The sequence below is a fragment of the Eubalaena glacialis genome, chromosome 9, assembly GCF_028564815.1.
Source record: "Eubalaena glacialis isolate mEubGla1 chromosome 9, mEubGla1.1.hap2.+ XY, whole genome shotgun sequence".
Classification (NCBI taxonomy): domain Eukaryota; kingdom Metazoa; phylum Chordata; class Mammalia; order Artiodactyla; family Balaenidae; genus Eubalaena; species Eubalaena glacialis.
In genome coordinates, this window is record NC_083724.1 from 53,751,214 (window position 1) to 53,777,481 (window position 26,268).

Consider the following 26,268-nt stretch of genomic DNA (forward strand, 5'->3'; position numbering starts at 1 on the left):
CCCTGTCCAACTCTAAATGTCTAGGATTCTACTTGAAAGGATTCTCATGCATCAACAGTTCAGAGAGAGAGAGAGAGAGAGATTCATCCATTCATTCCACGTATATATACATTCATTTAACAGATATTCAGCATCTACTATGTACCTGACCAGATGCCGGGTATGCAGGGAAACAAAAACTACAACCCCCCTGCCCACTGATAATTTATGTTTTGATCTTAGTGTGTTCACTGGCCAACATCTCTTACTGATGATCTTGGGTAAACAGAGTGATGGGTCCATCATCAGCATACTATTTTTTGAAGAATTCCCCCATGGTTGTGTGTGTGCCTGTGTGAGTTGGAGTAGGTGGGAGAGGGAATGCTGGTGAAAATTGCCACATTCAAAATTACCATGTCTCAAATTCCTGAAACAAACAAAAACCAAATCAACAACAAGACAGACTGGGTATGTCCAGCACAGGTGTCCCCTTCCTGTTAATGTGCAGTTTCCAAAATCAAGCCGTTGTTGCTCTTTCCTGCCTAGATGCCAACAAGAGTGCCCAATTAGTGCCAATTTGTTTCCTATAACACGGACACCTGTCACCAAAAAGCTTGACAAAAATAACCAACTTAGTCACTGTGGATCCAAACTGGGCTCAAACTAATCACCTAGAGGTAAATAGGAAGCCTTCAAATCCCATTGCAAATCCTCCAAGGGCCCCAGTCCCTCTGCCTATGGACAAATTTATGGTGTATTTCTGACTGATGGCAAGACACCAACTGGCAATTGATTCTTTTTTTTCTTTAAATGCAAGTTATCAGCCTTTCCTTCCAGTCAGCTGCAGGCTCCCCCCTGGCAGTTCAAGACTCATAGTGATAATGGATTATCTTTTCTTTTAATAGCAAGCCACCTTCTGCTGAAATGGAATGAAAGTTACAGGAGAATGAGAACAGATTTCACCAAGAAGTCCTTTAACACTCTTTAGGAAACACTTCTAGTTCAAGCATTTAAAAAAAATAACCTTTAAAAACTAACCAGGTTTCTGCTGTGTGGCTGAGCCAACCACCAGGGCTGTGCTGGTTACATCTGAATTAGCCCTGCTTGACAGTCACTTTCAAACTCTGTTCTACCTCATGCCAGCGGATCTGCTCCCTGGGTGTGCAGTTGTATGGGGCGGATGCCTTCGAAGGAGCTATCGAACCCAGATTAAGAACGTGTAACATATAATAAGCAAATGAACAGGCAAGACGTTTTTCCAAAATCACGCAGGCGGGAGAATCAGCATGTCCTGCTCTTCGAGAGAGAGCCCATCTAGCCCACTGCTTTATGGGGGGCAGAAATGTCTGGAATCTGAATCTGCCGCAGGAGGGGTTTCTTTTCTCCTCACAATGCTGTGTGCTGAATGGCAGATTTCATCACCTTCCTTGTAAGGCACTTCTCATTATGAGAAACCAAACACAGAGCCTGGCTTCTAACTGGAGTATTAATAATGAAAATGGATTATGTGCATCCTGTTTGCTAAGCAATTATCCAAAGGCAGGGATTGAGTCCAGATTTTTTGCCTCGCTGCCTGAGTGGCAGGCCATGAATAGATAGACAGGTATTTACATGCAGTGTCTCTGACCTGGAGAAAATGTCAGGAGCTTGAGAGACTACAGAGAGAGCTGTAGATGCATATTCTTTTGAAACATGGCCGGGTTTTGCAGTCTATTCTTGGAAAAGGCAAAGAAAAGGGGGAAAGAGTTTGGATTTGCTGTCGCTGTTTAAAGATATCCTCCTGAGTCAAAGTGAGACCATTTTACTTTGCCCACCTTAAGTTTTTCATTAACTGGAAGTGACTCTGGCTCTTACCTTCTCAAGGAGATGAAATGAGTTTTATATAGTCCACAGTGAATGGTGCTTTCCCTGGATGTTTTATAAAACCGAGATCTGATCTGCTTAACCTAGGCACTTTTTAATGAGAGGAGGCATTTCTCGGATGCCTTGGATCTAAATTTTCTTCTCCTCGTCTTTCACTTGCTGTGCTCCTGCAAGGTGCTAACTAACTTCCTCCTTCTGAGGCCCATGTGCTCTTTCAGAGCTGTGCTTCCAGGCTGAAGGGAACCCTGCGCTAGTGCACGCAGTACTTTGGGATCCTTCCGAGCAAACCACTGCCAACACCTATGTCACCTCCAGCCTCCCCTCACCCACCTTCTTCCTCCTTTATGATGAACTTGCATGTTGAGATGCAGATTGAAAGATGGCAGTGAAAGTTCATATGGACAAGGACCAGAGAGTGTAGTCTTAGAAGACAGAGGCGAATGACAGAGGCAGCACAGCCCTGCGGCGGGGTGGAGTCACTCAACTCCTAATAACAGTTTCACAATAAATTACGATTGCCTGGGGAATGCCTTCGCATCCATGGTACATCTATATGATGGAACACGACTCAGCAGCATAAGGGAATAAACTACTGATATACACAGCAACATTAAAGAATCTCTAATTCATTATTCTAAGCGAAGAAAGTCAAACACATAAGGTACGTGCTGTATGATCCCATACAGGAAAACTCTAGGCACCAAAACCGAGTCGAGTTTCCAGCACTAGGTGTAGAGGGAGAGGTTGACCTAACAGCTTGACTAGCCATCCCAGTTTGCTTGGGACTGTCCCAGTTTTAGCCCAGAAAGTCTTCATCCCTGGTAACCACTCAGTCCCAGGCAAATCAGAACAGTTGGTCACCCCGGATCTTGACGAAGAGGCATGAGGGAAATTGGGGGAGGTGGAACTACAGTTTTTAAAACTTCCAGAACTATGCACTTACAGGTAAATTTTACTCTACGTAAATTATACCTTAATCAAAGGCTGGAAAGAATCTCCTAGGCTCTCCCCTGTCCCTCCACTAGACAGTGAGCTCTCTACACACAGGTGCTTTGTGTCTCCCATGCCATTGCTCCCAGCCCCCAGCACCCAGCATTGGGTCTGCTGTGGTATAATTTGATAAAAGAATGTGTCCTGTTCTTTCTTCTCAGATGCTACCTGTCATATGACCACGAATAGATTCTTTAAACAATCCAGTAGTCTCTAAACATGGCATTTTCTCCATAGAAATACTCAGAGTTAAAGTTTTCTCTATTTCCTTTGGGTTGTGAATTAATAGCCAGGCTCTCGATATGAGACAGATCTATTAAGCAGTGCTTTCTAAATACACTAAGCATAACAAATTCCTGGAGTGCTTGTTAAAAATATATATAAGTTCCTAGAACCCTATCCAGACCCACCAAATCTGAAATTCTAGGAAAATGGCCTGGAAATCTGTATATTTCACAAGTGTCTCAGATAATTCTTATGACTAAGCATGGAAAGCAGAAAGACAGAAAACCTGGCGTTGTGCAACCTCAGTACCAGCCTTCAGGTCTGGTCACATCCTGTTCCCTGGATCCCATGTGATCCTCCTACCAGAGTGTTTCTGTTAATGAATCACTTGCTCCTCAATTCCATTTGAGAAATATTCATTGAGCACCTACTCTGTGCTAGGGCTACAGCAGTGAAAACAAGACAAACAAATAAACAAGATACATTCAACCACTGATGGATGATGTGAAGGAAATACAACAGCGTGACATGACAGTGCCTGGACCATGTGCTACCTACATAGAACAGTCAGGAAGGATGCGGTCTTCGTTGATGTCTGGCTCTAACCTCAGGCAGTTTTCTTGTGGGGAGCATAGTTGGAAAGCCACAGACATATGTTCCAGTCTCAGCCTTGTCATAAGCAGCTGCCACAGACTAGCCTCAGTATCCTCATCTGTAAAATGAGGGGGTAGATCTAGATGTTGCTCTCTAAGGATGCTTCTAGGCCTGACAGTCTATGTTTCTGGAGTTTATTCTTGTAATCAAATAAAGCTAATCTGATACGTATTTAATGATATACATAACTGTTATTGTGCTGCATGATAATTAGCTATCAATAGTAAGCAGTTCACATAAGTGACTAAAATGATAATTAGCTATCAATAGTAAGCAGTTCACATAAGTGACAAGTTTTTGGTTTTTCTCTCTTCTCACTTTGTTCTTCTGTAATTAGTATCAGGGTCCTCTGTTCTTCCATACTATGTATCATTCCATAAGAATCCATGTCCTTTTCTCTCACATACCCACATAGTGATATTGACACTTTAAAATATCAGAGTGTAGTTTATTCTCTCTTGAGATAATATTTCAATTCTGAGAGTGCTGTATTACTGCTTTCCTTTCCATCATCAAGGAGCTTTTCAGATAATGCCTGCTCTTGGCTCTTTCATCTGCTGTCTTGGGTGCTAGAAGGACTAGGGACCAGAAGAAACCACAAAAAATTTAGACCATCGGAATTTTTTGGAAGGGATAGGAAAACCAACAGGGGAGACAGTACATGAAGATGGACCCAAATCTTTATCTTCTGAGATTCTGGGAGTATCAGGGAAAGTGTATGAGTTTGCTTGGGCTGCCACAACAAAATATCACAGACTAGGTGGTTTAAACAACAGAAATGTATTTTCTCACAGTTCTGGAGGCTGGAGGTCCAAGATCAAGGTGTCGGCAGGTTTGATTTCTTCTGAGGCCCCTCTCAGCTTGCACGTGGCACCACCTTTTCTCTGTGTCCTCATGTGGTCTTTCCTCCATACGTGCGTGTTTCTGGTGTTTCTCTCTTTGTACAAATTCCTCTTCTTATAAGGACACCAGTCAGCTTGATTGAGGGCCTACTCTAGAGACCTCGTTTTAACTTAACTTTTTAAATACGTTTTTTTCCAAATACTGTGACATTCTGAGGTACCCGGGGTTAGGACATCAGTTTATGAATCGGGAGTTGGGGGGGGGACACAATTCAGCAATAACAGAAGGGAAACTGTGAGGAAGAACTAACTCTTCAAATATACAAAAACCAGGGATGCAGTCTTTCCACCAGGTCTGGTAATTTACAGAACTTCCTTTCTAAGACTCCTCAACTGCAAAGGCCATGTCACCAGCTGATGACTAGAGCCTAATTCACCTTGCACAAAATCTCCGTTTCCACAAGCAAGAATGAAAGTCTTAAAGGATCGAAAAAATAATACAAATGAGTTTATATACAAAACAGACTCACAGACATAGAAAACAAACTTAACGGTTACCAAAGGGGAAAGAGGAGGAGGAGGAGGAATAAATTAGGGGTATAGAATTAACAGATACAAGCTACTATACATAAAATAGATAAGCAACAGGCTTTACTGTATAGCACAGGGAATATATTCAATATCTTATAATAACCTATAATGGAAAATAATCTTAAAAATATATGTGTGTGTGTGTGTATATATATATATACAATATACATAAATATATATAAAACTGAATCACTTTGCTATATGCCTGAAACTAACATAATATTATAAATCAACTATACTTCAATTTTAAAAATTAAAAAATTACAAATAAAATAAATATCACAATTTAAAAACAGATGTAAATAGTTGGGAAAGTGAGCCCTCTGGGTGAGAAAGAATCCCTGGCAGCTTGTGAATGTCCTTCCCTGTTTTCATAAAGAGAGGGCAGGAGGTTGAGGGTGAATGTAACTGACTCTGCAGTTGGCTGCACCGCCCCATCGATCTTCTGTGCTGACCAGCTAGTGGCTAGGTGGATAGGATGGTGGCCTCAGAGGACCCAGGGACTCATGCTTCTCCTGCACTCTCTGCCTTTGCATCAGAACCCCTGCCTTCCCAGAGGCAGTGTGGTTCTAAGTGTGAGATCTGAAAACAGAAACTCTAGGATGAGACAAGCTTGCTGGCAAAGCCTTTAAAACAAGGCAGCAATGGAAGAAAGCCCCCAGACCTCCCAAGCTAAATTTCAAAGGGCCAAGAGCAGCAACCTACACTCTTAACAGGCCACATGCCTCTTCTTTACTCAGCCTGGCCCTTCGTACAACATGATAGGCGTGAGAGTACTTTGTCATGAACAAAAATAGAAATATAAAGCAAAGCAGATCCAGGGACAGAATTGGAAAAGTATGAATATGTAATGCTGGAAAAGGATTTTACTTTAATTTGGTGTTTTAATATTACAGGCTTTTTTTTCTCTTCTTCTTTTCTTTGGATCCCTGATCTAAAAACAGGAGACCTGGGTTTCAATCTTCCTGCTCTATTGCCATGTCAATGAACTGGTCATGTAACCTCTGTGAGCGTGGTTTCTGATCCTTAGCTTAAAGGGGTTGGAAAGCACGTTCTCTGAGATCCCGCTAGGATATTTTCTTCAGCAAATGTATGTTGACAAAACAAGAACTGATCCAAATAATTAACAGGGCGAAGCTTAGTTACTGTTGCACATTTATGGTTAGATGTCTGTTAACTTATATGTACTAAAGTCTCATATTCTGATGAAACTCGTGATTACTCATCTATGAAATGGGGATAATATTTGTCTCGCTAGGTTTTCTGAGGATGAAATTAAATAAAGGATGTAAATGAGACAATGGCTGCTGCACAGCAGAGGCTGAGTAAGTGTTAGTTCTTTTCTTATTAACCCTGGTAATCCCCTTGGTGCCTGGCTTGGTTGATGTGCAGTAAATATTTGACAGGTTGTGAAAGTAGCCTGGAGGCGCCACTCTGGTAATAACCTAATGCAAATGCAGACCAAGGGGACTAAGATGTGCCAATAAGGTAGCAATGAAGCTGTCTTCCCTCTCCACTACAACACAAGATATATATGTATATGTTTGCCTAAGCACACGTACTCAGGACTGCCATGAACTTAAACTCCAGCTCTCATGTTTGAATATATTTTTGGTAGGACCTGGTGAACCACAGTGATGCAGGATGGCCTGGGAAAGGCTAAGACCTAGAAAAGACAGTCCAGGTGATTATCAGTAATATTGGAAGTCCAACTGTGTTCAAAGGGGCAGGTAGCAAGGTATGATCAGCAGCAACATAATCATTATTAAGTCCTTGAGTATTTATAAGTTATTCATTTTATCATCACAACTCTTCAAAGTGGTATTGATATTCCCACTTTTCTGAGAAAGGACTTGTTGCTTGCTATAAGAGGTTAAGTATCTTGTTCAAGGTCATAGAGTTAGTGAACAGTAGATCCTGGATTTGAATGTTAGACTCCTTTTCTCCAAAGTCCTTGTATGCTCTACTTCAGTGCTGGACAATCCAGGAGCAAGCAGTCTTTAGAACTGAAGACTTGCATTAGGGATATTGCTCATGTGGTACTGGGTGATCAAGGCACTAATCTAGCGTCAAGACCAAATTCTAGAGTTGGATGAGGACCAGGCGAAAAACAAGTAGTGTCCCCTGACAGATTACTAAGGCAGGATCTCAGACCCCCAAGAACAAGGTAGCATTCCCAACTCCACAACAGGGCAAAGAAAGAATCTAGGGACAAGAAAGGACTTTATTGTAAGACTTAAGATAAAAAGTCTGAGGCAAATAAGCAGCCTGAATGAGTCAATGATCCAATGTATTGGGCAGAAGCTCCTCATATTCTGGCAGTGATATCTCCTAGAACCTAGCATGGAGCTGAATCAACAAAAGGATGAGAGAAGTAAGAGGAGGTAAAAGGTTCCCTACTAAGAAGAGAGAAATATTCCAAAAGAATCCAGTTCTGGGTCACTAGAAGTTTTGGTGATCAGACCTGGTGTGTCTTCAGAGGATTTGAGAGATGAGCTTTGATGCCATTCATTGTGCCTTAATAATCCCAAGAAATGAGAGCTATGTTTCATTCTATGCATTAAAGCGGGCTTTCCAAAGAGCTTCCGAGAACGCTCTGCTTCTTGGTATAACACATAAGTTAAACTGAACCTTCTTAATGCCCATCTTAACATAGTATCCTACAAAAACTGACATTCAAATAAGCACTGAAAAGTAATTTAAATATTTACTGAAATCTCTCGAAAGCACCAAAGAAGTATATTAAACTTTAAAGTATATTAAACTTTATATTAAACTTTATGGCACAAAGATCCTGAAGATCTTCAACTCTCTTTCTCCTCAAAGTCCTACTCATTACTGTTGCAGCTTACCTCCTTCCAAATATTTCTTCTCCCTTCCTCCCCAAAAAATCCCCACCCACAGTGGATGGCAGAAAAGGGAAAGCTGTAAACAATAGGCACCATTTAATATTTTGTCCCCATCACAGAAGTCCTGGGTGAATTGTGAACAGAAAGCCAACCAGCACTAGGAGAACTGCTGGCTATTGTTTAATCACCTGGCTTTACTCTGTTCCATTTTGCTTTCAAAGTGTCTCCCTCCACTGCCACCAAATAAACACACTCATTCATTCAATCAACTGAACATCTAGTAAAGTCTTGATTTTGCACAGTTCCCAGTGAAGTGAGAGATTTATAAGACATAAGCCCTGCTATCAAAGAACCTAGAATTAAATAGGAATGGTAGAACACCCCCCCAAATTACTACAGTAAAATGTATTAAGTGATTGGTCCATAAAATGTGGATTAAGATCCAAGATATTCTGGAAGATTAACTAAAACCAACCACACAGTATAGTTACTGCTTATTCCTACTTCTGTCCCCAAGATACACATGCAATCGTCTTGTTCCTTTTCTCTTCATACATTCTAAACATATTTTTCCAGTGATATCATCTTAAAGGAAAATGAAGTTAGATCAAAATGGACTTAAGTCCAGACTTGAAGGAAAAGAATGCACTAAAAGGGAAAACTAAGAACGTTTGCAAAAGAAAGAACCATCTGACTGATAGCCTTGTGAGAATAACCAAGGACCCTTAGGAATTTTATGTTATCAGTAGATCTCTCTGATCTTGTCTCTACAATGACTATCACCAAGATAATTTCTAAAAAATAATATGATCATGTCTCATTTAAAATATCTCACTGCTTTTGAGATTTCTCCTTGTCCTTTGATTATGTCCAAATGCTTTAACATGACTCAGAAGTTCATTTTTTAGTAGACTCCCTCCTATCTCTCTAGCCACATATCGTATCACTCATCATTGCCAGCATATTCTCTGCTTCAATCCTACTTAATCATTTGGAGAAATGGGTAACTTCTATATCCTGAGCTCACCCCATTCATGTCTTTATCGCATTGCACTGTAATTGCCTTTTCCCAAGATATTCACCTACCAGATAATAAGCGCCATGCAGACATGGGCTAGTTCTACCGTATTCATCATTGTATCCCTCAGAGCCTATCTAAGTGCCAAGAAAGTAGTAAATATTTCATGAACATTGCTTGAATGAATAACTAAAAACATAAGGGCATCATTGCTTGTCTTGAGTTGGGTTCCTTGGAAACGTATTCTGAGATGAAGATTTTCATGCAAGAGGTTTATTGAGGAGTAGCTGAAGTAGGGCTTTACAGGAGATGTTGAACTATAGTGTGGATCCAATAAGGAGCTCTGAAGCGGAAACAGTCCTTCAGAGTTTTCCCTACTAAAGGCACAAGGACCAGATCTTTGTACCCCTGGATCTACTAGTTATCAAAAGCTAAGCTGCCTTCAAGGAGGAAGTGTCACCTCGGGTGATTCATCTCACTTTGGACAAGGGCAATTCCTGAAAAAGGACTCAGTTGTGAGTCCTCAGCATTAACCCTCCCAGCAGCAGAAAGAATGAGAGCTGTGGTCTTAGAGAGGAATGAAAACAATGCACTGCAGTGTCTGCTACATTTCCCTTTAACCCGCAGCACAAGGCATGCATGCCTCAATTCGCTGAACTCTGGAAGTGTCCCTCTGCCCTGAAATCCATCTAATAACAACCTCCACTGCTCAACTACAGGTGAAGTGAGCAACAGTACTGCCACCATCACATTCATCTATCCATTCAGTGAGTATTTGTAGAGCAGCTACTGCATGCTAGGCATTATTCTAAGTATAGAGAATTCAGCAGTACGTAAACCAGACAGAAAGACCCTGCCTTCACTGAGCTTTCATTCTAGAGAGAGACAATTAGAAAAGTAAAAAATGGAGCAGAGGTTGATAAATGCTATGAAAAAAGTAAAACAGAGATGGAAAATAGGGAATGCCAACATTTGGGGGAGGGTGAGTATTTTAATAGTGAACAGAGTAATCAGGGAAGGCCTCACTAAGAAGGTGACATTTGAGCAAAGCCATTTAGATATTGGAGAAAAGGCTCTGCAGGTAGAGTAACAGGTGCAAAGACCCTGCGGTGAGAGCAAGCCTAGATGTTAGAAAATAACCGGAAAGCAAATATACCTGAAAAGAGTGGAGAAGTAGACCCTAGTGGGAAATGAGGTCAAAGAGAAATGGGGGGAGAAGGCATATTACAGGTCATTGTAATGACTTTGTCCTGTACTCTCCATGAGCTCCAAAGTTGATGGTCAACAATGACTTTTGCATACTAGCATCAGTTCCAAGAGTAGTAAGATTTTTGTCAAAAAAGAGTCACCCCAGCCAAAGGGAAGGGGTGGATATCCAAGTTGATTTGTCAATTGTCTTCATCATTTAGAATTTTAACACAAGCTATAGCAATGTAATTTCTTAGGTTCCCTGATAAACAACTAGACCCAAAAGAGCCAACAAATCTAGTTCCATTGTTTCTTCATGGGACCCACTACCTTTAGAAATATAAGCCTATTTCAGCAGTGCACTTAGGTTACCCTATGTCCCTTGAGAAATAACTGGTTTTTGTTTATGATGAGCCAGAACGCATGCACACGTGCGCACACTACGCCGTGCATGCTGCCCTTCATCAGCTCAGGCTTTTGTTCATCAAAATAATAGGAAGTAGTGCCATAAAGCCATTCTCTGAGAAATAATTCATTACAAACAAATCATCCAAACGCCAGTTCTTCTGCCCAGAACGACCTTCAACAGGATAGACCCCGAAGACTCACCTGCAGCATTCAGTGGAGGTAACACAACATTAACTCCAACAATGCTTATTGCATCGCCAGGCTGTCACTCTCTTTGGCTAATCCTTTTTACACCATTACTTTCTGAAGCTGACCTTTAATCCTTGTAATCAGAACGCAAACAGTTCAACAGCTCAAGGAGCTTTCTTTTAGGCTGTAGTGATGAGCTGGATAACACCTTCCAAAACACCCCCACCTTTTCAGGTAAAGCTAGAAGAGAAAGTTTGACTAAGGCCTTTGTATAGATCTGGGGCAGCCAGTCTATGGAAAAATTAATCAACTATAGAAAAAAAAAAAAGCTTCTTGCAGGTATGAATTCCCGTACACAGAAACAGGACGTGTGATGATTATCCATTTCTTTTTTTTCTTAAACCCACATAGCATGGCAAGAAATTTAGTCCAGTCATTATTGGAATTCACCCCAGGATTAGGCTGAGGTCTTAAGGACTCACCAAAGGCCAAGATATCAAGATGGGTCCACACTAGGTACCACCCAGATGCCTCTTGTGCCAGCGTGCATTCCGCTGAAGCTCTTGGTCTCAGCTGCTACATGTACATGATGTCTCAGAGTTTTTTGCCGAGGGCTGGAACCCCAGTGCCCCGGTCCTAGCCTTTCAAAACACATCACCTGGCTACCTCCTCAGAGGCCTTGTAGAGCTGGCTCTAGGGTTGGCCACAAAGAGGGCATGAGTCCTGGGCTCCTCCCATGTCACTCCCACTGTTGCCTCTGACTCAGTCTGACCTCTGACCTCAGCAAAGTTTGACCTCTCTCCTTCCAATTATCCTCAAAGACTGCCTCTCTCCTCCAGCTGCTCTAAGAGCATTTAACATCTCTCCAACATGTTTTACTTTTAAAAAATAAATGACAGGAAAGGAAAAGTCCTGCAAGAATCTTCTACTCTTGGTAGAAAATTCTATGTGCAGGTTGGATTGAGAGTAGGGGAAGAAGAACACAAATCAACTTCTCAGAATATTATCCTGCCATAGGTTGATTATTTTATCTAGAACATTTGATTCCTTAAAGGAAAGACTAGAGTGGGTGTCTGAGCTGTGGACATATGGAAGTAGAAAAGAAAAACTGGATATAGAACCTGCCTCCTAAATGTAATGTTAGAAATTGCATTAGCCTGGGTTTTCCAGAAAGCAGAGCCCAAGCAAAGGCTTGTGAAGACAGCTACTAAAAAGGGCACTCCCAGGAAGCTAGAGTGCCAGGCAAGGGGAGTGGCGCGGGGCAGAGGGAGGGCCAGTAGGAGCCACTATTGAGCTGCCCACCCGAGTGTGACTGACTGTCAGTCTCGCTGGATCATCCCCAAAGAGACCGGATAAACTTCATTTTGGCACCATCCATCTTGGAGGGGAGAAAAGGAGAAGGGTATCCACCACTCCCCACTGACCAAAACTCACCCCATGAGGTGTAAGTCCTCCACAGTGCCAGCTGTGCATGCCTGGGTGACAAGCACGGGACTGCAGGCTCCATGCCTGGACATCAGTGGAGAAGCCCTGGGGCTGGAGTCAAGAGACTCTCAGGTGACACCTGTGTGGAGTTTGTTGGAACCCACAAACTCTGGTCACCTCAGAGATATCTGGAACCTGAAACAGATGAGGCTAAGACCATCTGAGGGAGTGCTGAAAGTGTGAGATATAGTAATGTATGATGGTGCGCTATCGAAACTGTGAGTTTTAACAAACATAAGAGGATAGCTTTATAAAATACATACTTTTTTAATATATTATAAACACAATATATAGTATGCATAAATAATATATAAATAATATAATGTATAAATATATAAAATTATATATTTAGAATAAATCCAAAAATATAATAAATATAGTATATAATGATATGCAATATATAAACAATATATTTATTATATATTACTTTCTAAATCTAAATTAGCATTGTCTCTATCAAAGTTGCCATTTTTAAATTTATTCATTCATTCATTTGGATTTGTTTTTGTTGTTTTTTTAATTGAAGTATAGTTGATTTACAATGTTGTGTTAGTTTCAGGTGTAGAGCAAAGTGATTCAGTCGCATATGTATGGATATATATATATATACACATATAAATGTGTATGTGTGTATATATTCTTTTTCAAATTCTTTTCCATTATAGTTTATTACAAGATATTGAATATAGTTCCCTGTGCTGTACAGTAGGTCCTTGTTGATTATCTGCTTTATATATAGTAGTTTGTATTTGCTAATCCCAAACTCCTAATTTATCCCTCCCCCACCCCCTTTCCCCTTTGGAAACCATAAGTTTGTTTCCTATGTCTGTTAGTCTGTTTCTGTTTTGTAAATAAGTTCATTTGTATCATTTTTTTACATTCCACATATAAGAGATATCACATGATATTTGTCTTTCTCTGTCTGCCTTACTTCATTTAGTATGATAATCTTTAGGTCCATCATTCATTCATTTCTATTTGTTGGGTTTCCACTCTAGCAGTGAACAAAACAAGTAAAGCTCTTGTTCAAGGACGATACTGTTAGAAAAAATATTTGTGAAACTTCTAAAATTACCTTAAAGGTCAACATTGAATTCTTTTAATATCTTTAATCATTTAAAATCTTGCTTTTTGTGTATCTATTTGACTTCTTGTGAATTACCAGGAGCAAAAATATTCAGATCAAGAAATGGTGGGAAGTCAACTTGAGTTGTAAAGATATTAGTCAAAACAGAGACGCCAGTATAAAAAAATGTGATGGGTTCTTTGTAGGATTTGGAAGTAGACTCATCTAGAAAATGCAAAAATTATTAAACGGAGTATGTGCATTTTAAAAAGTAGTGTTTGCTTATAGTTTCTGAGACTTAACCTCTTTTTAATGTGAGAAGCACTACTTTGGAAGAGAGGGCAAGGTAAGTGCTAAGTTTCTTTCTTTGTAATCTTCCCTCTTATTCTAGGACGTATCAGGAAGCTATGACAATCCTAAGAATGCTGACATTTTTCTCACTTAAGAATGATGATAGAAATAAAAGAGATTTCTTCTCCTTTCTCAAAAAGTGTATAAGCAACTTTATACTCTTCTTCTAAAATGGAGAATAGCTTGAATTGGAGACTCCAGATGACAGGTTATTACCTTTGCCAAAACAAATTTTAACAGAGATAATCTACCAGAAACCCCCAAAATACTCTAAAATTTGAAGTGGAATATAATAACAGCTTTAAAAATTATATGCAGGGTATTTTATGCTCACCAGTCATTCTCTTGGTCTTTTCCACAATATCAATATGCACTTTGAACAGTAAATTTGAGGATATTTAAAATGATATGCTCTCATTCTACAAATGAGGAAATGAGGGCCAGAGAGTTCTTCTTAGTTCCTTAGTTCCATAAGAAGATGAAGATGAAGTCGCTCCATTAATTAGACTGTGGATAGTCTATAATGCAAGGGTTCAACTCCTGGTCCAGGGATCTTCCTTATATACAATTTCTTACAGGAGGGAACATTAAAATAACTTAAACATATTTTATCTATTTCCATACAAAGCCAACTCAGTTTCATGGAGCAGTTCAGCTCTTTCTGAAGTTTGCTTATGCCCATTATTTCATTGCTCAGGCAAACAAACAAACAAAATCCATTTAACCAGTCTCTGTAGATAACAACTTACTGATCACAAATTTTTACTCAGGCATACCATTAGGGACCTCATCTCCAACCCTTACACTACCCACTACCCCAACAGATTCCCAAAACACAGAGTATTCAAATCAGAAATATTATGCCAAATATGGTTTTCTCTATCTCATTACATATACAGATATATTAATATTTTATATTAAAACTAGAATATACTCTTTTAAATCTTTGTTCACCCACTTATTCAACAAATATTAAGACCTTACTTAATGTGTCAGGCTCTGTTGTAAATATCATAAGCATCTCTCCAAGTGACAAAAGGCAGTTCTGCAATATTGCTTCAAACAGCTGCATGATATGATACTGCATGATATTCCATTATTTCATTTTACCAAAGTTTATTTAACAAGTTTCCCATTATTGAAGCATAATGATGCTGATAATCTACCACTCCATGTCTTCCTGAACATGATGGCATCTCTGAGAATTCTTGTCTTCTAGGTCAAAATGCTCCAGCCCTTCTTTTCTTATATCCAATTAACTTAATTTGATCGAATCTTGAAGAAGGGTATGAAGCAGCAATGAGCCCTCACCTTTATCTAATTGAGGAAACAGAAGCATTCATTATTTCTTCAGTTAGTCATTCAACCAGAATTCATCAAGTCCCTTCGTCAGGTCAGGTACTGTGATGGAGCAAGCAATAGAGAGATAAATAAAGCACAAATACTTTACTACAGAGTATCACAATCACAAAGAAGACAACCTTTGCTGAAGTTAGACAGTTATTCTCCAGGTGAACCAGAGCAAAGACTAAGCTAACTTTACCAATGTCTAGTCTAGAATGTAACTCTAATTTGTGTGTTTTACTCTGCACAGCTCTTTTTTTCAGTTTTAGGATTTGTATTAGTTTTCCACTGCTGCATAACAAATTACAACCAAAAGTTATAGATCACCTTCATTACTCTTTCCTGTCATGAAGCAATAGTGACATTCTTGGACGAGAACTCTGTGAAACAGCTGTTTCAATTAAGTGCTTCTCAGGTATTTGAAGAAAATTATAACTGCTGATGATGGCTAGATGCTATGTATGAGATCTGACTCCCTGTTCTATCCTTTTCTTTTCCTTTTATATTACAAATGTCCTTCACCCCACAAGCAAGCTTACACTATTCTGGTGCGTGTGTTCTTGGAAAATAATCTGCTGAGAAAGATGACCAAGAAATGGCACTGGATAAAAAAATGATCTAATCACTAAAGGGATAAATCTGGAATGCTCAGCTTTGTTAATGGGAGGCAAAAAGTATCATCGCTCTCTGCCTAGACCATACCTGCCTGTTTTTCTAATTAAGTTCCCATTCAGTGGCCTCAACAAAGCTGCATTCTGTTGTCTCTTAACTCAGTCTTCAAAGTGCTGGAGAAGACTTTATGCTACTAAATTGCCACAGCAAAAGTGATGGAAATCATTAATAGTTCTGATAATGCAAGCATTAAGGTTTGGATTACTGCTTTGAGATATTGTTTCTAATGAAACAATGGTTTGCTAAGCGCAACTATTCAGTATAACACAAAGAACAAATTTCTACACGTGGACACTTGTTGGTACCTGCACTGGGAGTGGAGTTGGCAATATGTTATGCCTCAAAAGTCTACACTAATGGATTAGAGTCAATATATGCAAATATACCTTAAAAAGGGAATGGTTCCAAGCCAGTAAGACTGAACTATTAGGAGGATAAATATATTAACAAATCCTTAGAAATGATGTCAATCAAGAGAGGGGATGGTCTGAAATGGAAGCATAGACCCAAAGAATAACAATAAGTGTCAAATTGCCTAACCTAATTTGACAAAGGGCGAGGAGTCTTAACCAGTGGGCCTTCAATATTAGGATTTCACTGCAAATGCCTGAATAGAGATGAAAACATCAAGCTAATTTACCCTATGCCATTTATGTTAACTACCTTCCCTTTTTCTGATTTGATCCTCAACAGCCAATTTCTAATTTTTTAAATTGAACTATTGTTGATTTACAATACTGTGTTAATTTCTGCTATACAGCAAAATGATTCAGTTATATAAATATATACATTCTTTTTTTATATTCTTTTCCATTATGGTTTATCACAGGATGTTGAATATAGTTCCCTGTGCTATACAGTAGGACCTTGTTTTTTATCCATTCTATATATAATAGTTTGCACCTGCTAATCCCAAACTCACACTCCATCCCTCCCCCACCCCCACCCCCCCTTTGGCAACCACAAGTGTGTTCTCTATATCTGTGAGTCCTCAACGGCCAACTTCTTGATAATATGGCTGCCCATAGAGATCTTCAAACAGGGGGAAAATATGCCAACATAAATACTATAGTCCACAAGACAGGATATTTCCAAATATAAGTTAATAAATAAGGATTCTAATTTTCTGGGTTTGTATATTGATATCTGCTAGTGTAGTTACGGTTAGTCTTCCCCCTGAAAATGCACCTACTTTCAGTGGAAGAAAACCCAGTTTTATAGACCTGTGAGGCTGAAGACTGTGGCAGACTCAACATGGTAACATCACCCTATAAGGCATCTCCACGTGGCTATGCCTACCCCTCGTCGGCTGGCTTTTAAGTCGAGGGTGAACCAAATTCATGGAGGTGAATCCTGGGGCTCTTATATTTCCTGTTCAAGTCTTGCAGGACTAACATTCCTCTATCAGAATGATACATTTGCAAATGTTATGATTAGGCTAGAGCTTGAATGAGCATCTATTTCATCCTCTTGCCTTCAGTTAAGCAATCAACAGGTTTTCACCCAGTAGGCACCGAAAATGAAGATGTCCATCAAGAATTCCCTGAAGGCAAATGCCATTTTTTCATTTCAATTCCAAGTGGCCAGATCAGAAGAGTTCTATGAAAGTACAAAAGACAGCAGTTTGAGGGTCTTTCGCTGAAACCACCTACTCCACCCTTAATTGTCAAATGCAGATAAGGACTGGTAGACATTTGAAAATGGGTTCTTTATCGCTCTGTGCACTGAGGGATGGGAAAGAGCAATGAAGGAGGCAAGATGGCGCAGAGATAGGACTATGGTCTACGAGTTCGAATGCCTGAGCTTGAGTTTTGGCTCAATGGCTCCAGCAGGGCACGACTTCCATCCTGTCTTTTCACCTTACTCCCCCCTTTGTTGAAGCATAGCACAGAACTATATGAGATTGGAAGTCCCCTCCAGGGCTAACAAGAGAGGAAGATGCTGCCTAGAGGGAGCATTTGACTTTGGACCCTACTGCAACATAATTCCTCAAACTTCTCAGGACGTTTGCAAGTGAGTCGGGAGATGGTCGAGCATCTGATTGAACCAGGCCTCCCTAATTCATACCCCAGCCATTCCTTCATGCCAAAGTAAAACCCACTCACATTTGTGGGAGGGAAGGTGATGACTAATTTGTATCATTTGGAGACTGCAAATGTTGTCACTTGATACTTGCCTTAAGCTGAGGGAGTCTCACCTCTAGCTAAAGATGTCTGCAGGGTTGTCATTCTCAGATGTTGCTATTTCTGCTGGTCACCCACTAAGGATGCAGAGACTTCAACTGACTGCGCGATCACTAAACAGCACAGATCTATTGATGCTGATGGCAGCTGCGTAAGGACCTGAAGCAATGGCAGAGATGCTATGAAAGGGACAGCAAATTGAGACATATAGTGAATGTGGGAGGTTAGGATGGACCAAGAAGCTTCAACAGGGATCTTGAGCAGAGATGCCTCACTGACAGAACCTAGGGAGTAAAGTACCTACTCCCCAAGTCGCTGCTACAGGGTTTACCAGCAAAGTTAATAGCAACATTTTCTATAGCAATCATGTTATAAGAAACACGCCAGCACCAAACAGCAGATATGACATCTGAGAAGGTTTGTCAGCAGAGAAATACCTACCATTTACTAATTTGTCTTGCTCTGAGCAAATGAAAAATTAAGCCAAGTCCAGGGATCAGATAATCTTTCAGCAAAGCCATACATTAGGCATTCATTTTCCTCTCAGCACTTAGAAAATAAAAGACGGTATTGAAAAGGAGGCCTTGCATGAGACATGCATGACCCTGAGATACAATGAACTTGACTGAGGCAAATGTTGCCCTGAATTTGCAGAACAACATCACATGTATAGATGCACAAACATATGTGTATGTACATAAAAAGGATAACACATGCTTAAAGAAAAAGCCATTCCCCAGCACGGAAAGAAATAATTTCTCAACAGAAAAAGCAGACACCACGATGGCAAGAGTCCCTTGCAGAGACAAAGCTGCTATACTTATTCTTGTAAGGATTGGACAATAAGTACAATTACCTACTATATTTTAAGTAAAAAATGATTAAGATGATTGGAGATTGGAGTTTTCTGGGATGATGCAAGCACACATTCAAGGAGCCATCTGGTCAGTGGATGCTTTCTGGTCCAAGCTGACTGTACCTAAGTTAATGGCAAGTCCTTTTATAGATTTTGTTACTGTTTCATGTTATATCAAATAAGGGCCCCTGATGACAAGAGCATAGTATTATGGAATGGGATATAATGACAACCTACAGATTGAAGGGGGGTGGCTTTCATTTTGGAAGGGATGGTTACTACCCACCAGATTCAAAGTGGATGTGGCAGATGGAAGAAAAGGGAATAGGTTCCTTGCCTGTGGGGTTCAATGAATGGACAGAGCTGCCTTGCCAATGAGCTGAATGGCTCCAGATAACTTGGCAGGCCTCTGCCAGAATAATCACTAAGAGGGCAAGAAAAAAATAGTAGAGTGAAGATTTTAATTTTGGGGGGAAATTTTATATCTAATGAATCTGAAAAAATAATAAGTGATTAAGCTGTGGCTATCAGCCCTTTTTAGTATTTTATATATGCATCACTTTTTAATAAAATATACAATTAAACATTATCAGTGCTTCCTATGCGGCATTTTAGGGGAGAAAATATTTGCTTCTGTCACCCTGAACTTCAGGAAAGAAAGCTCCACTCAGGAAACTTTAGTTTTTTTGTTAGTTTATTTTTTATTTTATTTTACTTTGGAATTGGAGTATAGTTATTTACAATATCATGTTAGTTTCAGGTGTATAGCACAGTGATTCAGGTGTACCACACAGGAATATTTATATATATATATGTATATAAAAAAAAATATATATAAATATAGATAGATAGATAGATAGATAGATAGATAGATATGTATTCCTTTTCAGATTCTTTTCCCTTATAGGTTATTACAAAATACTGAGTATAGTTCCCTGTGCTATACAGTAGGTCCTGTGGTTATCTGTCTTATATATAGCAGTGTGTATCTGTTAACCCCAACCTCCTAATTTATCCCTCCCCCCATTTTAATATGCTGTGTCAATGTATAGACTTGCTCTTTTTAAAGTACATACGTGGGCTTTGCCTATCTCTAATTACATAGTATGAATTATTAGTGATCCTTATTTAGATTTTTTTCTAATTTAACAAATGACAGCTCTGGAACTTAGTACTCTCAGAGGTCTATCATAAATATCTCCTGCATTGACTATACTCTTTTTGTCATGATTAAAACTCAGTATTTTGGATGGCTGTCTCTAAGTGTGATCCTCAACTAGAAAAAAGATAGGAATGTAAAGACACTTTCAGAAGTCTCTTTCTAGGAGGGATGCATTCCATTCTTCAAAGATACCTAGTATTTTATAGCTTGAGACTGTAAATTACCTAATCTAACTCCTTCATTCTATAGATGAAGATATCTCAATTATGAGACATATAAACAGTAATGTCATGAGGCTACCCTCATTCCCTGATACAGTGTTCTTTAAAATAATGTCTTGTTTCAAAGTGATACCTGATCATTAAAATAGTATAGAAGAGTTTCTAATAAACGACAATATAACCCCCATTTTGACCCAGCCCAATCCCAATTCTGATACATAGAAGATCATTTTCCAAAATACTTAACTCTAAATATCATACTAGTAACTGGATTCCTTGATTCCTTGACTTTAGGAATTATTCATTGACTTCTTAGTAAGAAAGATAAGGATTTAGCTCACTTCAACTACCCTTTTTATATTTCAAAATTTTATAGTATTTTTACTATTATTCTACTAGTATTTTGTAGCATTAAATGATATATTAGGATATCTCATATCTTATTTCATCAATGTTCTACAGTTTTTCTTGACCCTCTACATATAAAATGAGAATGTCCCTGCCCAAATCTCTATCCTTCCAAACACTAATTTCTGTCCTCAGATCCTTACATTTATATTATGTTCTATAACCATAATTATATATGTCTTTCATGTTTTTAGTGGAGTTTTAGAGAGGAAATGAACAAACAATGTTGTTTATTATTTGCTCACGTAGAGCCAGGTATATTCTACGATTACATTTCCTTTCTGTGTGAGTCTAAGGAAATGCCCACTGTACCACACAAAGAAGAATGATCCTAGAATCTAGGTCAAATGAAATCTCTTATACTGCCTCAAAATCTCAAAATCATGTTACATTTTAGTTTGCTTTATATTTTCATCATGACTTTCCTATTAGACTTTTGTTTTTTCTGAAGTTAGTAATCATATTTTCTTTTTCAGAGAAGTAATACATGGTTTCTTTATCATATTCCTTAAACTTTCATTTCTAATGCTTAGAAATGACTCCATTCTTTTTCTTGAAGGTACTCAGAGCTTGTTGACTTCCTATATAAAACAGATCGATTGCTTTCAGGGCCTATTAAAATGTCTTTCAGACTATGATTTCATTTCACTGGACTCTATCATTCAGTTCCCAGGCCAAGAAAACCAGAAACCACTCTAGATAATTAAATCAAGGAGGAATGAATTTCCTCTTGAGGTAATTCATTACTAAAGTGTTGGAAGGACAGAAGGAGTAAGAGGAAGAAGGTGGTATTACCCAGAGACAGTAACTGCAGTAAACACCACCACCCTTGCAGAAACACCCGAGCCCACACTTTCCTCTACCACTGAGAAGAAGCCCATAGCCTCCAATACCTTGATGCTCTAGGAACATATGCTCTGCAGATGCTGTTGGAAGTTCTACCAATATGGCTGGTGCAGTTGTGTTAAAGCTACTGAAGCCACTGCCAGAATCACAAGGTCTTCTACCTTCCTCCTATCTTCTAATTGCATTCAAAATTCTCCCACAGGATAAAATAAATTAGAACCCAGCTAACAATGGAGTCTCAAAAAGGTAGTTTTCAGGCTCTCAGGCCCAGAAATACACAGGAGAGTACAGAAAATCAGTGTGTAGCTGAGAGCCAACAAACAATATCTGGAGCAGACTTTGGATTAGTTTATGGCTTACATCTTCCATGCTTTGGTGTAAAAACTTCTAATTTCTCAATGAATTCCTCAGAAAGTATGCGTGAAATGCAAACATTCTGAGTCTCTGCGTGTCAGAAAATGCTTGGATTTTGTCTTCACATTTGATTGACAGTTTGGTTAAGTACAAAATTCTAGGTTCAAAATTGTTTTCATTTAAAATTGGTAGGCATTGCTCTATTGTCTTCTAGAATCATGTACACCTCTTGAGAAGTATGAGTCTAGTTCTTATTTCAGGGTGTTTTTTTACCATTTTTCTCTCTGAACAAAACAATTCCTCAAAACCAATTCTTCCTCAAACTATGTTTTAAGTGTATTCAGTTCTCTCCCCTGAGAGAGATCTGCTGTCACCCTGGAACAGACCCACTAAATCACTCAACTGGATTATTGCAATAGCCTCCTAACTGCTGTTTCCATTCTTGGACCCACTTCCCAAGAATATATTATCCAGAGTTATCCTTTTAAAATATAAATCAGTTAATGTCATCCTTCTAATTAGAATAATTCAGTGGTTTCCTGTATCAATTAGCTTTTGCTGCATAACAAATTACCCTGGAAGTCAGTGGCCTGAAACAACAAATATTTGTATTTCTCTTGCAGTTTTGTGGGTCAGTGAGAAGTATTTCTGGCCTGGTTGAGTTTGTTTGAAGCTGGATGGTCAAAAGTGATCTCACTCAGATGTCTGGCTGTGGGTAAACTAGGTGGTCTAGAGGGGGAGGGGTGGCACCATGTGGCACTGCATCTTCTAATGGGCTTCTAGCTTACCATCTTCACAGGGCAGTCTCAGGGTTCCCTAGGCATCTGAAGAGAGCAAGCATCAATGTACAAATGCTCTTCAGGTTTTTGCTGGCATCACAGTTACTAATATCCCATCACCTAAAGCAAATCACCTGGCCAAAGTTTCACAATCATTGTTGGTCCATGTAGATCCAAGAAATCATGTGGAAGTCAAACGCAGTAAAATGTCATTCTATCAATGCATGGATACTTCCTTTACTAGAGATTTTCCCAGGTAACTCTAATCTTCATTACTTCAATCACCCATCACTGCTGTGCCAAAGGCTGAAGATATACATATAGCTAAGACATAGTCTCTGGTTTTAGGAGGCCCCTGGAGTGAGGCAGCCACACACAAGCAGTCTGTGATTAAGATAATTAAAGAACCTGCCTGAATTGAAAAAGACAAATGAACAAACTGAAAGAGTCACCATGTCACATTTGATGAAAACTGGCAAACACACTTAGACAAACTCTGGCAAAAATTTTGAATTTTAACCATATAGGGAAGAAAAACCCTTTAAGTATAAGGAAAATTAACAAAAAGAATCATCAAAGGAGAAAGATATCCGGTTGACCTAAAATTTCTCTGAAATGTTATATGCAATAATTCATGGGAGCAGTATCTACGGTTTTGGAAAGTTGTGACCTAAGAATTTTTCCCAAATAGTCTGTCTTTAAAGAGAAAAAGTTCTCAGATTTAAATGGGCCTTCCTTTAAAAAAAAATTACTTTAGTATGCATGCTACTTAATGGAGAAATGAAGTCATATTAGGAATTCTAGAATGGAGAATTCAAGTTATAAAAATACTTGAAGGTCATACCTTTCTGTTTAGCCTATAAACTCAAGATCCATTTAAGTTATATTGATATATTGTCAGGTGGATACTACAGTCTGGGGCAAGGATGTGGCCTGTATTCTGCTGTTCTTTATTTCTACTTCCGCTCTTTTCTTAAGGAAGAAGAAATTTTTTTTTTTTTTGGAATTTAATCTTTATTTACAGGACACTGCAAGATATGAAATTCCACATAGAAATAAGAAACCCATTGAGAGGAGACGCTTCATACAGTATGTACAGTTTGGAACTGTTCAAGTATAGTTTCTTTGTAAAAAGTGCTACAATAACAAACCACGTGTAAAGAGTTCTTAGTAGAGAAACAGTAAGACAAACTTCTACCAAACATAGTACACAACAAACAACTTTATGCCTCAGATGTACAATCTAAAAGTTGAAGGTCCCAGCAGTTCCATCCTGAACTTGGAATGTAAACCCTTCAGAGGTAGTTTCTGGCACAACATTTTGATCTTCCTCTTCCTCCACAGAGAAATACTTCTTAATCAAGCTTAATGAAGCTTTGTACACAGACTCATTTTCATGGTTTTGTAGAGCTTCAATTTTGTCCAAACCTCCACATTCTTCAATCATTATACTAAGTTTCTCAGTTTCACCTAGTTTCTCAGCAGCCTGAAAGATATTTGAGATGGCATCCAGAATAACCAGAATAATTTTAGTGTCTTTCGCAGTTAGGAGGTTCATCAACGGTTCTATTATGCCACAATGAACAAGGTATACTATCTGCTCAACTGTTCCGCCACTTGTGTAGTTGGTCACAGCCCATACAGCTTCCTTTTGTGTCTTAAAGTCGGCCTTAGAGAGAACATCAACAAGGAATGGGATTAATCCATGATTTACAACTTGCTGTACCTGGTCCTGGCGGCCAGCCGTGATGTTTGACATTGTCCACATAGCTTCCTTCCGAATGTTAGTTTTGGAGTTTGCTAGCAGGCTGGGAAAGATGGCAAGTGCTCCTGCATCTATTACAACCTGAGTCTGTTCATCTGTCCCAGTGACAATATTCCCTATGGCTCTTAGCGCGGGAGTCACAATTGGCAATTCAGTAGCTCCTAAAAGCTTCACAAGTTGGGGTACAACCCCAGTTTTCACAACCATTTCAATCCATTCATTTGGACCATCGGTAAGGTAGGAAATAGCCCAGCAGGTATCAGCTAAAACTTCTGGATCATCGTGATGCAGGAGGCGAACTAAAGTAGGAAGAATTTGCTCAACAGCATCTAAGTGGGGTGCAGGATTCTTGTTGCGACAAAGATTTGAAAGTGTCCAGGTAAGATTATGTAAGTAACCACATGCTAAAGATGACAAATCAGGAACCACCAAAAGTGCCAACAGCGGGTCAACTGCACCATACTTGATAACCAAGTCTCGGAAAACTGAGCCATCATCTGCAATGTTTCCTAGAGCCCATACAGCTTGTTCACTGATGTGAGTGTGGGGAGATGCCAACAGAGAAATGAATGCTGGGATAGCACCTCCATCTACCACAGCCTTGGTCTGTTCTGATGTCCCGGAAGCAATGTAAGTGAGGGCCCAAGCAGATTCAAACTGAATGGGACTACAATCAGTTCTGCCCAAGAAGGACACAAATTTTGGAATCAAACCAGCCCGGATTATGCTGTCTATAGGGGGCTATTTTTCCCTGGAAAGCAGTTTCCTAGCAGCTTGAGTAGCTTGGAGCTGGATTTCCAAATTGTTGCTATTTGTGCCTTTGACAATGTCATCAACAGACCAATTTACAGTGCCCTGGTTGTTGGGGTTTTCCTGCAGTGGAAAAGCAGCATCATCTGGAAAAGAGCTGACATTTCTCCTTTTCAGCATCTGGTCACCCTTCTTAGCTTTCCTGAGCTCCACATTAACTTCTGTTCGGCGCCGCCTCATTTCTGTCCTGTCTTTCCCCTTGTTCTTGAATCTGTTAAGGCGGGCAGCTGGTGAATTAGCATTCTCATTGGTGGACATGGTTATGAGACAAAGGGAGAAAGCTACACAGCCGGCTCAAGCTTCCACAGGAGGCTGTGCGGGGCGCACAGGCTGCGGATCGACTGCGCTCAAGACGTCCACCACGGTCAGCCCGAGGATGGTGTGGTAAGGGAGAAGAAATATTTTCATTAGCCATATTCTTCCTTCCACCCTTCAAAGGGCATATCTTAGCATCTTTGATGTATGTTTAAAACAACTGGTACAACCCATCTAAAATGGTTAAGTTATTTACATACTTTAGACACTGCCAGGATGATTAATGAACAACTTTTTTCCTGTTGTACTAAAGCAGAATTGTGCTCATTCATTCATTCATCCATTCATTCATATGTCAGTTTACTCAACAGATAGTTATTTAGTGCCTCTGTTTGCCTGTCACTGTGTTACTCGCTGAGCATGAAATGGTGAAAATAATAGACAATTCTTTGCTTCATAGCATGTATGAATATCAGTAAGATAAGAAAAATCTCTTCAAGTTCATTTTTATTGGTAATGATTTTAATCAACTATGGAGTTTACATTTTTAAAACATATGTTGAATAACCTGAGCAATTAGAGATCCAGATTGGGAAATACTTTCTATCACCAAAACTCTTCATAATATTTCCACCTAAGACGTATGAATGTTTTTATGCAAAAATAAATGCATAGAAAAAAATGTCAGTAAGAAAACACACTAAAATATTAAAAGTGGTTAACTCTGGGGAGTGGAAAAACAGAGTTTTTATTTTCTTTTACTTTCTGACTTCACCAGATCATCTATATTCAAGCATATATTATCTTTATAGTAGTATGTCAGTAGAGGTAAATCTAGTCCCTGGTACAGGAAAAAGTAAAATCAGTGGCTGTCACAAAAAAAGTTATTTCTTGCTCTTATCACAGTCTAGTAAG

General features: G+C 39.3%; 1 long non-coding RNA gene and 1 pseudogene across 4 annotated transcripts in view; one reads left to right on the forward strand and one right to left on the reverse strand.

The window, feature by feature from the left end:
* Positions 1 to 26,268, forward strand: part of LOC133098417 (uncharacterized) — a 374,765-nt gene that overhangs the window by 272,317 nt on the left and 76,180 nt on the right. The window lies entirely within an intron of this gene.
* LOC133098416 (importin subunit alpha-1-like) lies at positions 23,699 to 25,356 on the reverse strand (annotated as a pseudogene).